The 11,637-nt window shown below is 53.9% G+C and overlaps 1 protein-coding gene across 1 annotated transcript in view; it reads right to left on the bottom strand.

The window, feature by feature from the left end:
- Positions 1-231: 231 nt before the first annotated feature.
- LOC127042402 (zinc finger protein 560-like) overlaps positions 232-11,637 on the bottom strand; it is a 201,382-nt gene continuing 189,976 nt past the window's right edge. Inside the window, exon 5 of the mRNA XM_050935871.1 lies at positions 232-327. The gene's annotated coding sequence lies outside the window, so the exon portion shown is untranslated. The remainder of the gene's footprint in view (positions 328-11,637) is intronic.

Genomic DNA, 11,637 nt, shown 5'->3' with positions numbered 1-11,637 from the left:
CAGCAAATAAATCCATGATACACCCACATCTTGAATACTGCATGCACATGTCACCCCGTCTCAAAAATAGATATATTGGAATTGGAAAAGGTTCAGAAAAGGGCAAGAAAAATGATTAGGGGTATGGGACAGTTATGCCAGACCTAACCCCCCAGTTTCACTTGAGCAAACAGGAGATATTTGACACTGTGCAATACGGCTCCTGTGCTCTGTTCCCAAAGTGTTCTGCAGCAGAGGAGGGTCTCTGGTATTACGTGTGTCACTGGCCTATTGGGGTGATGCTGAAACAGGACAGGGTACAGATGGCATTGTGGGGGTGGCGTGAACCTTCACTCTTCATTTCCCCTTCCAAGAACAGAAGGGACAGGAACCCTTACCCAGCGAGGTCACAGTCTCATAGTTCTCCTGCATGACATCCCAGTAGAGGGCTCTCTGAGTGGGGTCCAGCAGAGCCCACTCTCCCTGGTGAAATACATAGCCATCTCCTTGAAGGTCACCAGCCCCTGAAAGAGTAAGAGTCCAACACTAAGGACTTGCTGCCCCACTCACAGCCCCACTATTTGTGGCAGAGAAGAGTGAATCAAATGGAAGCTCTGGGTGGATCATAGTCAGGAGAGTCCCACCTCGACCTGGCTCAGAGTATCCAGCAATTGCCAGGGTGAGGGGATGAAGAGAGAGCCCCTTATCTCTCCCAGCATATCCATCACCCCCCTACTAGCCACTGACTGATACAGGAGATGGAGCCCCTAGCAGGGCCCAGAGAGAGCTCGCTGGTAGGATGCCCAACACCCTCCTCATTGTGAGGAGTGGGATATGAAGGGAGAGGCAGCTCCAATAAGCCTGACTCATGGGTGTCCCCGTTATATCTCACAGCAGCTGATGGTTAGTGAGGTCAGGTTCCAGCACTAGGAGTCTGGTCAGTTTGACTAGCTCCATGTAGGTGGGTTATTTTCTCTCTTCACAAATTAGGGCATTTCCACCTCCAAACCTCCAAACCTCACAATTCCCCCAGGCCCTTTCCCTGCAGACAGACACCCTAGATTCTGTCATGCTGGGAAATGCTCAATCTGTTTATTACAATTTAGACCTGGCCCCTCCTGCCAGGCTAAGTCCACAGACACATTTTTAACCTCCCTTCTCTCTCCCCTCACCCCTTCTCTGAACACAAGGCTAGAAAAGAGCAGAACCAAAGGAGTCACTGTGGGGGATTCCCTCAGACACTGACCCCACGGCAGCCACACCCCAGCAGGGGGAATATGGAGTCAGGAACTGGCTTTTGCTCTGTCTGATCCTTGTTTTGTTCACTGGAAAGTGGTTCTGCCCCAGGATGCAGCAATACATGTGTCTAGGTGGACTAGAGAGCTGGAAATCTCTCCCCCACATTCATTTCTCCCACTCCCCCTTTCAGCCTCTCCTTCCCCTGTCCTCTCTCCCTGCCCCTCTGGCTGGGACAGTCCCATTCCTGGGGGCTTTGCTCTCCCATGGCTGGATTTCCTCCTGGCAACCGCTAATGGGAGGAGAAATGAGGTGGTGTTGTTTGTGCAGAGTCACTTTCTTGCCAGACCCTAGGACATTCCCTGAGGTCTTTCAGTTACCTGGAGACTCTGGCTCAGAATTTAGTAGTAACAGGGCCCAGGACTGCCCTAGGGGGCTAGGACCAGCTGCAGAAAGTCATCCCCTGGGCCGGGCAGAGAAGAAGCTTTAATTAAGGTCACTTCCCAGCACAGAGCCCCACTGGGGGAGCAGCAGCTGCCAAGCCTGGTCTCCCAGATCACAATGGAGGCTGCAGCATCTGACCCAGGAAGCTGAACCCCAATATCCTGAGCAGAGAGGGACGGAGTGTATGAGCAGCTTCCCTCCTTTAGCTCTCTGGGGAGAGCAGCTAATGGGAGCCCCTCCTCACAGGGAGAATGGCTGATCTCATTTGACCCACTGTCCATCTGGAATCACTTCTTGTCTTTCCATACAGTGACTCTGGATTAACAACGGTCTCAATGACACCGGATTTCAGAAAGAATGAGTTCAGAACGCTGTGGAAAAGACCATCGTGTGGCAGTGCTGACTCCCTTCCCACCTCCCTCACCCCCGCAGATCTAGTACAAGGACTGGGGGCAAAAATTTTCCAAACGGAACCGAAAGTTCCTGCAGTTTTCAAAAGAGGAGAAAAGTAAATTCTGTGAATTCACACTAACAGTGTTTGCTAAGTGGACAGAAAGTTAGCACAGTGACAGGGCACGTGACTGGGGAATGAACTTGGTGACCTGGTGACTAGGAGCCAGGACTCTGGTACAAGTTGACCAGAGAGAAGGATCATGGTTAGCAGCAGCCCCCAGACACCCCCTAGTACCCAGAGCCCAGACCCCCCAGCCAGGGGCCCCAGACACCCCCCAGCCAGGATCCCATCAGATATTCCCCTGGGACGCAGCCCCCAGAGTCCCTGGCCAGGGACCCCAGATACCCCTCAAAGCCCCACCGGCCAGAGAACCCCCACCACACCATGATTGCCAGGTTGGGAATCCCAAAGGGTTCCCCCCACCAAGAGCCCCCAGCAGCCAGGCACCCCCTCAAGGGACACCCCCCACTGGGAACTCAGTCCCTCACTGCCTGCCTAGGAACTTCCCCACCCTCCAGAACGATCTACCCTGACATTTGCCTGGGACCCCCTCCTCTGCCCAGTGTGACCCCCTGATGCTTTACAGTGGCGACCCATCACTCTGCTTCCCTGGCATGCCCTCACCTAGTGCCAGGGATCCCCTCCCCCAGCTCTGTGCACTGGGCATGGCAACAAAACCAGGAACCAGCGGGGGAAGCACAGACAGAGCCCCTGGCACAGAACCAGGCTCCCTCTAACCCTCTGTCCCGCCTCCCCAAGAGACACCCACCCCCACTGTTCTGCAGCCACCAGGCCCCCCAGCGATACCCACCTCCAGGACCCATAGCCTCAGGGATGGGCACATCAGACCCACCACCCCCGAAAACCCCAAACCTCCACAACCCACCAACCTGACCAGGGTACCCCTGCCCAGCCACCCAGAGGCCTCCCTCTACCACAATGCCCCTTCAGCTGCAATCTCCCCACACAGACACCTTCCCTGCCCCTGCAAGTGTTACCTCACAGAGTGTGAGAAGTGGCTAGAAAGTTAACACCACCTCCTGCTGGCCAGTCACACAGGCAGAGGGAGCCTGGGGAGTGCTTCTTTAACAGGAGAATGGAAGGCCTGGAGGGCAAGAAAGATCCACGGGCTGTCACTAGCAAATAATGGCCACCATGGATCCACCCCAGAGGCGGCTGCATCTTAGCACATTGGGAAACAACCCATCATATTCAATTAGAAATAAAACAACTAGAGAGAAGTGGGGCAAATGTTTGGGGTATTTTATATCAGTCTTTGACACACGCAGAGAGAACCCTGTCACAAACAACATTTGATAACATGAGAGAAAACCACCAAGATCGGAGGGGATTTGATGTTGCTATTAAATAACTAGTGGAAAAGGGGGACTGTTGGACTGGATTTTATATGACTGTCCAATACATAAACAGAATGTGATGGTCCCCCCCCCGGCCACGGGGCAACCATTCACGTGAGCAGCTCAGAGCCCTTTGAGGAGCTGATTTAAGGGCGGGGGGGGGAGCTGGAAGGCTCCCTGGACAATGGAAGGGGGCTGCAGGGGAATTGGGGTCTGGGCAGTCTACATGGGGGATGTGCTCCTCCCTTCCCTTCCCTGCCCTGGCAAAGAACGGGAACCTCATCCCATCCCACTCCAGTGGGAGCCATGTTCTGGGGAATGACCCAGGGCAATAATTTCCCACCCAAACAAGGACAAATCGCTGCAGATAAAATGGGTGGGAAAATCCACCCCCCATCGGAGAGATTTTAAATTGACATTTGAGAAGTATGGAGAGAAAAGGGAAAATCAGAGGCAATTATAGAGCTGATCATTGGGGGGGGAGGAGAATCTCCCTGGATTTTATAGCCACGTGTGATAATCAGAGAGAAAAGGGGAAATCTTGAGAGAATGTGTGTGTGGGAGGAAGTGGCAAAAACAGGGACAGGATCCAGTTAACTCACCTCCCTCCCACGCCGGGAATGTCCTGGCTGCACAGAGACAGATCTACACCCCCACCCCAGTGACCTCCCCCCCCTGCAACTACGGCTTCTCCTCCCCCTTCGACACCTCCGCCCTCACACCAAAGGGGGGGGCTCTGCCAGCGCTTCCCCCTGAGCTCAACTCCTGCTCCTCCCCCCAGCCCGGATTGTGCCCTTTAGCCCCCCACGACCCCCGCCCATCAATTTCCTGCTCTGCGCCCGCCCCTCCCACGCTCCCTGTTACTCCCCCGCCCCGCTCCAGCCCCGCCCCCAGCGCCCGGCGGAACGTTACGGCTGGTCCGGGCAGGGGGAAGGGCAGCGGCTTCAGCGGCTGCTACTGGGCATGCGCAGTGCCCGGGAGTAGCACATTGGTAAGAAGAGGGATTTAATACACCGGCCCCCCCCCCGCCGGGCCCGGGGTCCGCCCCTCCCCCCCACACGAGGGCCGGGCCCCGGCCCCCCCATCCCAGCGGGGTGGGCGGGCGGATCCTCCTGCAGCTCCACTGGGGCCGAGGCTCGTTCAAGGCTTCTCCCAGGCTCCCTGGGGCACAGTCACTTTCCTGCCCCCGAGCGCCTCTCATTCCCCGGGGGCTCCGGGTCACAATGTCCCACCGCCCTTCCCCCGCCTGCAGATCCGGCTTCTCCCCTCCCGCCCCCGCCAACCACACCAAGGGAAACCCCCGGGCCCCAGTCTCTGTCCCCACCTGGATCCCAGCGGGGCCGGGGGCAGATCCTGGCTGCAGCTGAGAACAGCGGCTCGGGCAGCTCCAGCACTGCTGGCAGCACGTGGAGAACCAGGAAGCAGCTGTTCAGCCCGGGCTCTGCGACAATGTGCCAGAGCCCCGCCCCCGGGAGCTGCCCTGCCCATGGGCTGTGCCGGAGCCCCGCCCCCAGGAGCTGCCCCGCCCCCGGGCTGTGCCAGAGCCCCGCCCCCCGGAGCTGCTCCGCCCCCGCTCTGTGCTGGAGCCCCGCCCCCAGGAGCTGCCCCGCCCCTGCTCTGTGCTGGAGCCCCGCCCCGAGGAGCTGCCCCGCCCCCGAGCTGAGCCAGAGCCCCGCCCCCAGGAGCTGCCCGCACCTGGGATGTGTCAGAGCCCCGCCCCCTGGAATTTCCCCATGTTGGGTCTCTGAGCTTTGTTCTCCTGCCGCCTTCTTCCCAGCACCCCCTGCTCCCTTCCTGTGTCTGCAAACACCCCCCTCCCCCGGGGCCGGCTGCAGTGCTCGCTGAGGTTGACTCCAGTGGCTGAAGTTGCCTCCATCTCTGCTTCACCTGGAGGGGGAGAGACAAAGAGAGGAGATGGTCCCAGGGTGTGAAACCAGAGTCAGGGGGCAAGGAAAGAAGGACTGTTTGGAAAGGTGGGGTTTTTTTGTGTGGGGGGGGGGTGAGCCAGAGGGATTCAGAAGAAGTTGGGCAGCAGAGGCTCAGGGAAATTGAGGGGAACCTCCTGGGTGTCTCAGTGTTGCCCAGGGTTTGTACAGCACCTTGCATAATATGGGGTCTGATCTCAGTCATGGTCTGTGCAGCACCTGGGAGCCCTGATGTCTATTTCCTGATCACAGGCTCTAGGAATGGAGAGAGGGAAACCTCAGCACCTGAAGGTTAATGCAGCCCTGTGTGCAACCCCTGCTAGGGTGATCCGACAGCAAATGTGAAAAATTGGGATGGGGGTGGGGTTAATAGGCACCTATATAAGAAAAAGACCCAAAAATCGGGACATCTAGTCATGCTAGTCCCTGCTGTTCTCATAAGGGGTCGGCTTAGAGAGGGTTTGGCTACACTTGCAGCTGTCCAGCGCTGGGAGTTAAAGCTGTCTTCCTACAGCTGTTTAGGGAAAGCGCTGCAGTGTGGACACACTGACAACTACCAGCACTCTGTCATGGCCACATTTGCAGCGCTGTTGGGAGTGGTGCATTATGGGCAGCTATCCCAGCATTCAAGTGGCTGCAATGTGCTTTTCAAAAGAGGAGGGTGGGGTGGAGTGTGACACGGAGCGTGGGGGAGACAGAGCGAGTGGATTTTTGGAGCTGACACTGTGTCAGCTCCCTGCCTGGCAAGTTCAAGCCTCCTCCCCCACCCCTCTCTCATTCACTAAATGCAAATAGCCGCCTTTGTTTTTTTCCTCACAGACCAGATAAGCCACTGATCCAAAACAGACCCCCCCTCCCCCGTGCCCACCCGGCTGCTTCTCTCCTCAAGCAAACACCAGCTGTGGGTGTTCCAAAGGGATCCCCCTGCCTCTGCTCATTCACTGCAAACAGTAACTGTGTTTGGTTTTTAGATAAGCAGCTCCGGGAGCCTTGAGCTCACAGCAAAGCAAACAGAGGCATCACACCAAAACAAAGAGCGTTATCTCTACTTAAAAGCATTATGGGAAGGTTCCGGAGGTCAGTGACAGCGTAGTAAGATTAATCACTGTTTACACTGGCACCCCAGCGCTGCATCACCAGCTCTGTTCTCTTTATTCCTCTCGTCGAGGTGGAGCACATGCAGCACTGTAGCCAGGGAGATCCAGCGCTGTATGTGCCTTGCCAGTGTGGACGGGGAGTAAGTTACAGCGCTGTAAAGCCACCACCTGCACTGTAACTCTCCAGTGTAGCCAAGGCCTGAGTTGTAGTAATAATAGCAGCCAAGAATCCGGTGGCACCTTCTAGACTAACAGACGTATTGGAGCATGAGCTGTCGTGGGTGAATACCCACTTAGTCAGATGCAACAATAGTCCCATATGGGCTAGTGGTCAGGATTCTTGGTTTTCACCCAGGTGGCCTGGGTTCAACTTCTGGTGTGGGAAGAGTGCAGTGCTTTTGCCCAGAGTGGAGGCAGGAAATGAAAGGAACAGGAAGGGATCCTGCCAGCAGTGGAGTTAGACAGTGTAGGGAGGGGACCCCAGAAGTGGGGGTGGGGCAGTGGTTGGGGGGAGATGAGGGAAGGATCCCAGCAGTGCGGGAAGTTGACAACCTGGAGAGCACAGGCCTGGAATGGGGACCTGGAAGAGTGAATGTGTCCCTCTAAACCCATCAACTGCAGACTAGGCAGGCTTGGAAGAATTGTGTATTTGTTGGTAAATGTCAATTTCTGTGTAAACACAACCCAATGGCAAAATATTTCCATCAATAATCATCAAAATTGACAGATGGGCAAAGTAAGAAACATGCTGCTTGGGAACTTATCATGTTGTAGGAGCAGCAGTGATCTGTATGCTCTATATAACCTGTATGCTCAAAAGGTCTGTTAAACTCCCCCAGCTTGTGTCCTTTCCCGCTTTGAATGCCTGTGAAGTGGCTTTCCCACTCTCCTTTGTACCTCCAGTGAATGCCCTTCACCCGGCCCATCTGGCCAGTGGTTCGCTGTGTTACATTCTGTTGCACCTCAGGGAGACTGATCTTCATCGCACCGTCCATCGCTGCGCTGTGGGACACTTACCTTAAAGGATCCTGACATCTCCACTGCCAGGCCTGTCCTGGGAGCGTGAGTATGAGTGTGACACCCTCCCCCATCCCTTCTTTTGAGCTTAGCTATCAAGCTAATAAATGTGCTGCTTTCTGCCAAACTCTGGGGAGGAGGGGCATTATTAGTCCTCTCTAAGCTTACTAACTGACCCAATTTTGGGTAACACAAGCAACATTGTTTGATCTGTTATTGTACCAAAGGGGGAGATGGTTGTCTATAAAGGAGGGTGAAGACTAAATGCCTCTGATGAGAATGGGATTTGAACCCCTGCAGGCAGAGCATAATGGTGTAGCAGTCCATCACCTTAACCACTCGGTCACCTCATCTGAGCTGTCAAAAAACGGACAGGAGGAGAAATCTAAGGCCGGCAGAGATAGGGACACTAAGGAGTTATTAAATACTAAGCGAAAGCAGGGTCCGAATGAGCTCCCCTCTCTCACCTAGTGAGGAGCTGAGGAAAGACTTCAGGAACAGACCGTGTTTGCATAGACACACCTACTCTGCCTAGCTATGCAGCATGATGGTGCCGCTTCCCCAAAATGACCAGTTTGGGATGGTCTTGGGTTACAAATGACTTTAGGATTGAGTGGAATGAAATGTTATTCTCCTTCCTGTATGAGTGAAGGGCAGCAGAACATACCTAGTCCGTCCTGATGGAGGGGTAGGTGAGTGAGGAATAGCTTTTATTGGACTGCAGAGAAGTGATTGAGGATGTCACCCTAAACCAGTGGTCCCCAAACATTTCACATTGTGCCCTCTTAGCCATGGCTGTGGCCCCTCGGAAGCCACGGTCAAGAACCGGGGCTGGGAGGAGTGGGGCTGTTGCTTGCTGGGGTGAGGGGTGCGGACAGGGGTAAAGGGCTCGACGCCGGGCTGGGAGCCAGAGTCTCAGGCTGAGGGTGGGGTTGGGGAAGAGCTGTGGCAGAGTGGTGCTCCCTCCCTGCCCTCTATGTGGGCTGGCTCAGGTCCTGAGGTGCCCCCATGAATGTTCCTCTGTGTCCCCCTAGGAGTCGCACCCCACATTATGGGGACCACTGAACCCTACTCGCTAAGCCGGGGCTAGTGATGCCAAACCCCCGGGAAAGGGAGAACAAGTGTGGGGGCCCCAGCACCAGAACCATGCCCCTACCTTCTGTCTGTGGCTCTACCCCCTTCCACCCATGGCCCCATCCACTGTCACTTCTGTTCCACCCCTTCCCCCACCAGCCCCACCCTATCACTCCTTTACCCCTGCCCCGCTGTGGCCCTGAGACCAGAGAAGCTCTGTGCCCCTGCTGCAGCCCCCGGGCTGTAGCAGGGAGTGGGAGCTCCTCCAGCCCTGGGGCTGACATAGGGGAGATTTTTCCAGGGGGACCTAACTTGGCCAGGGCCCCTGATCATGGGCCCCACTGTCCCCTTGGCAGTGCAAGGTTTGGGGAGGCTGAGCCCCCTTGTCATAAACAGATAGCTAAGGGTTAATGTTCTTTTACCTATAAAGGGGTAACACCAGTAACCTAAAACACCTGACCAGAGGACCAATCAGGAAACAAGACTTTTTCAAATCTGGGTGGAGGGAAGTTTGTGTGTGAGTTCTTTGTTCTTTGTCTTGTGTCTGTGGCGTCTCGGCTATGAGAGTGATTTTTCTATCTCCTGCCTTTCTAATCTTCTGTTTCCAAGTTGTAAGTACAAAGATAATAAGACAATAAGTTTATATTGTTTTTTTTTGTATTTACATGTGTGTAGTTGCTGGAATGTTTAAACTGTATTCTTTTTGGATAAGGTTGTTTATTCATTTTTTTCTTTTAAGCAAATAACCCTGTATTTGTCACCTTAATACAGAGAGACCATTTTTATGTCCTTTTTCTTTCTTTTTATATAAAGCTTTCTTTTTAAGACCTGTTGGATTTTTTCTTTAGTGGGGACTCCAGGGAATTGAGTCTGCAGCTCACCAGGGAATTGGTGGGAGGAAGAAGTCAGGGGGAAAATCTCGTTGTGTTAGATTTACTAGCCTGACTTTGCATACCCTCTGGGTAAGGGGGAAGAAAGATTAGCTATCTTGGTACTTCTATTTCCAGGACTGGAAACAGGGAGGCGGGAGTCCCTCTGTTTAGATTCACGGAGCTTGCTTCTGTATATCTCTCCAGGAACCCAGGGAGGGAACACCTGGAGGGGAGGAGGGGGAAGGGAAATGGTTTATTCCCCTTTGTTGTGAGACTCAAGGCATCTGAGTCTGGGGGTCCCCCGGGGAAGGTTTTGGGGAGACCACAGCGAGCCAGGCACTGTATAAATCCCTGGCTGGTGGCAGCTTTACCAGGTCCAAGCTGGTAACTAAGCTTGGAGGTTTTCATGCTAACACCCATATTTTGGACGCTAAGGTCCAAATCTGGGAAAAAATGTTATGACGCCCCTCCCCCCTGAGCCTCCATTACGAGCCGCCCAGGCTACCACTGCTCAGTGTGTGGCCAGTCTCTGTGTTTTCTGCTGCTCGTTCTGGGGAGCCTGGCCGGCCTTAGGGGTGGTGCCCCCCGATAGCCGCCCAGGGCTCCAGGGGTCAAAGGGCACCGTGTGGCAGTGCAAAGGTGCTCACTGCTCTCCCCTGCCCCAATGCTCCTCCATGGGTCCATAGAGGTTTGAGGGGAGTAAGGAGCAACCCTATGTGCTCCATGCGTCCTGGTCACTTTTCCCACTTGGGCTGTGCTGTGAGGGGAGCATCAGAAGCTGTTGCTCTCTGCCCTCCCGCTACGCAGCCCGGCTGAGGAAAGTGACCTGGATGCAGGGAGCTCGGATGATCTCACTTCTTGCCCCCACATCCCACAGCCCCTAGGGGTGCCCAGATGAGCAGTGTTCCAGGGAGGAGTGGGGGGCAGCAATGCCAGCTGCTCCATGCACACAGGTCAGTCTCCCCATGTGGGTGCAGGAGGGGGTGCAAGGGTTTCTGTGATGCCTATTCTATCAATATCGTCACTCAATACCAGGCACTCAAATTCACCAGTCTTAGTACTTAGACGTTTAGCGTTTGTATTTAAGCACTTCTAAAATGTGTCCCATTTTAGCTGTCTGCTATTTCATGATGTAATTGAGGGAGACTCTTTCATTTCACTGTTTCTCATCAGAACCTACCTGTACATTATCATCTTCCATCCTCTCCACCTTACTAGGCTATAGAGAATCCCTGTGAATAGTTCCTCTCCTAACGGATGTCTCTGTCTGAGCCCTGTGCTCCTCAGCGCCTGTCGGCTTTCCTCAGCTCTGAGGCTGTGTCTACACCGCGCACCTTACCACGGTGCAGCTGTGCCACTCTAACCATGCCATTGTAAGGTGCGCTGTGTGGCCGTCCTTATCGCTGAGAGAGAGCTTCCCCTGCAACAAAGCCAAACTACCTCCAATGAGGGGCAGGAGCTTTGTCACTGGGAGCACAGCTCCACCTATGATGCGCTGTTCACACTGCCACTTTTCATGGCTCAAATTTTGGCATTCGGGGAGTGTTTTTTCTCACCGCAGAGAGACAAAATTTTTAGCAACAAAAGCCGAAATTAAAAAAAACTCCTCTGCAACCTATTTAATTTTACCTTTATACAACCTTTATACTGCCTCCAGTTCTGGTATCCTCATTTGAAAAAGATGTTGTGAAATTGGAGCTAGGGCAGCAAAGAGCCACCAAATGTTCTGAGGGCTGGAGAAAAATGCCTTCCAGTGAGCTATTGAAAGAGCTCAACCTGTTTAGCTTATCAAAAGAAGATTGAAAGGTGATTTCATTGAAATGTTGAAGGGCCTTAATGGAGAGAAAAGATTGGGTATTTACGGGCTCTTGAATGGAGCAGAGAAAGGCATAACAAGACCCAATGGCTGGAAAGTGAAAAGAGACAAATTCATATTACAACTGAGGCACAATAGTCAACAGCGAGGATGATTCACCACAGGAGCAAGCTACCAAGGAAAGTGGTGGATTCACCATCTCCTGATGTCATTTAATGAAGACTAGATGCCTTTCTGGAATGTGTTTGCCCCCAAAGTAGCTGTTATGTCATACAGGAGGCCTGTGATATGCAGGTTAGATGCTCTAATGGTGTCTTCTGACCATGAAGTCGACTAATTTCTGAAAAACTGAGTGTAGCATTGGG

The sequence above is a fragment of the Gopherus flavomarginatus genome, unplaced genomic scaffold (genome assembly GCF_025201925.1).
Source record: "Gopherus flavomarginatus isolate rGopFla2 unplaced genomic scaffold, rGopFla2.mat.asm mat_scaffold_39_arrow_ctg1, whole genome shotgun sequence".
Lineage (NCBI taxonomy): Eukaryota > Metazoa > Chordata > Testudines > Testudinidae > Gopherus > Gopherus flavomarginatus.
Note: the sequence above shows the minus strand (reverse complement) of the source record. Positions and strands in the feature narration are given on the sequence as shown.